The following is a 2836-nucleotide window of genomic DNA, read 5'->3' as shown; positions in this document are numbered from 1 at the left end:
GGATGAGGTATGCCGCCGGGTCCACCCCTCTCTCCTGAAACTGTCGGACTCTCGGTCCGTAACAGAGTGCCCAACTTTTCATAGGGGGTGACACCAAAATGACTGTCAGTCATTTTGGTGTCACTCCTCCAATGGGCCGCACCCCCCTTGTGACGCCACTGGTAAAGACACAAGCAGGTAGGACAGCATGAAATATGGAGAGAGCAGACAATGGAACTCTAGCTTGTAGCCCCTGGAGCCAACAGACATTCCCCCATTTTGGAAACTGGGGACATCCCTCCATGCTGAAGCAGACATGTCTGCAGGTTTGAAAGATTTAGAGGCCCATGGCTTGTGATTGAACTTGGCACCTGACTTAGGTGGGTACTTGGAGGTTGAAGCCTGAGAGTAACAAAATGAACCTTCCCTGGCTTCTGGAGGGGAGTAGGAAGGGAGTCTTCCCAGCTTAAAGCTCAAGTTTCTTTAGCTGGGGCAAGTTTTGTCCCCAGTGAAACCTTCTATGAAGTGGTTCACAGCATGTCAGGGTACCATGCACAGGCGTCCTCACACCACATGCAGGTACCCACGCAGGATGACCAAATTAATATGCCCACACAGGATAGGGTTCTATGCACAGTTTATTTGTTACCATCAAACAAAACTACTAACCCCCTCAACCCCCCACAGGTTTAGCAGTGAAGTAACAAGGAGGGTTAACAGGAGGGCAGCAGAGTACAGGATTTAGGAAGAATGGTCAGGTACAAGCCAGGTCGTTAACAGGAGGGCAGCACGGTACCGAAGCAGGATCCAAGAAGAGTGGTCGGGTAACAAGCCGTGTCGGTGACAGGTCTGCAGCTAGGAAGCTGGGTTCAGGAATCAGTCAAGTGCAGGCGACGCAAATACTGAGCCAGCTTCCTGACTGCAGTTAGGGCCTAAATACCCTCCCAGGAAGCACCAGGTGATGGGATGATCCGTCACAGCTGGGGCACACCCGCTGGTGAGTACTGGAGCTGCAGGTTCCTTACAGTCCCTGGCTGCTGGAGACCCGCAGGCGAGCACAGGAACTGCAGGACATGGCTCCAGCACCACCTGGGGGTGCTCTGGATCCTGACACAGCAGCTCCAGAGATGTTTGCCCTTAAAAGGAAAACATGTTTTACATTGCTTTTTTGCAGACCAACATATTAGCCAAAGAGTTCTCTGCATATTTAATGATAGGAGAATCATTCGGAAAATAAGACAGGCAATATCAACTAACCCGTCTACATAATACTGTTGGGCTGTTGGAATGAGTTGTAAATGCTCAACAAATGTAGGATCAGTGTGAATAGATCCTTAACATGAGTTGAGACTATTTCCTAAGGTTTGACAGACTAATATTCAGCCATGGCAGGTTGCCAAATAGGGTCTGCTAAAGAAGACAAGGATTTGTATAGAGCTTCCAAATATTTAATAAATGATCATTAACAGTGCTTTATTAAGGCAGCATACCACCAGATTAGCAGTGGACATGACCCACTTCTTGAAAAAGGCCTCCGTAAATGGATATTGGTCTGAAAAATGCATGGAAGGTGTGAATAATTTATCAGGAGTATTCCAGTCTCTGTACAGAAAGCCTTCTAATAAGGCATGTACAGGAATGGTGTTAACAGTCTTGGGGCCTCTTAGGCATCCTAGACTAGTAAGAGCTAAAGGCTGCTCTTACGTTTTTTAAGAAGAACTCGGGGCAAACTGGAAAAAAATGACCCTTGCATTGGGGCTACTCCCACACTGAAAGAGTAAAGTGCTTGTTTTGTCTAGGGGACTCAAATAAATCTGTTTTACTTACCTGATCCCAACTCACGCTGTGGTCTGTGCTCACCTCTCCTCCCTTCGCTCCTGATGTTGGAATTTTCATCAGTGTTCTCATGTCTAATGCAGCTCAATGTTTCTTAGAATTGCAGAGTGAAGGGAAGAAGAGGCTGGAGAGAGTAGTCAAGCAGTCTGGAGGCAGCAGCTAAGGATCAGTAAGCAAAAACAGCTTTAATAGTATCCCCTAGACAAAATGAGCACTTAACTCTTTCAGGATGTGGGTAGCCCCAGTGCAAGGGTAAGTTGTTTGTTTTGTTTTACAGTTTCTGTAATTAAAGCGGACCTTTACACTGAAAAAAAAAATGATGCTCCCCATAACCCCCCCCCCCCCCCCAACATGAAAATCCCTGTTTTTTTTTCATGTTGCGGCCTGCCCCTCATCCTCCATTCTTACCTAGGCGAAAATTAGGTGCTCTGCTTACGGACAAAGGCGGAGAATGGGCCAGGTGGTGAGTTTGAAACTCAGATTTCTGGCTTTCCAACTCAGAATTTTGTTTCATATTTTTTTTAGCATGACCCCAGCCATACGGCAGGTCCCACACCACCATCTTTTTCCCTGATGTAATCAGTAGGGTTGGGCTCAATGTTTGAGCCGAACGTGAGTTTGACTCAAACATCTGCAGTTTGTGTGTTCGGCGAAAACACAAACTTTCAGGGTGTTTGGCATGATATTCGCCGCCGAGCACACCGCACAAGGCACTGTGCCTTGTGAGCCCTGATTGGCTAAAGCCATGCACCTGACTAATTGGCTAAAACCTGCACCACTCAGGGCACAGAGACAGTGAGAGCCATGATTGGGCATGATGACTCTGCCCCTGTTACAACTGTAAACAGTTGGGCAGACTTAGCTGTCGCTGCTAGCACCACCCAAATGTTTATATGTTACCAGCATCTGTCAAAATGCCATTCTGCGGCGGGTGTTCGTCGCGAGCGGACGGGACGGCGGTCGTCTTTTTAAAAAAATAATTATTTCAATTTATTTTATATTGTTTTATTTTGTCGAGTCG

The sequence above is a fragment of the Nanorana parkeri genome, unplaced genomic scaffold (genome assembly GCF_000935625.1).
Source record: "Nanorana parkeri isolate BGI_ZX_2015 unplaced genomic scaffold, ASM93562v1 scaffold549, whole genome shotgun sequence".
Lineage (NCBI taxonomy): Eukaryota > Metazoa > Chordata > Amphibia > Anura > Dicroglossidae > Nanorana > Nanorana parkeri.
The sequence above is the reverse complement of the archived record's forward strand: the minus strand, read 5'-3'. Positions refer to the sequence as shown.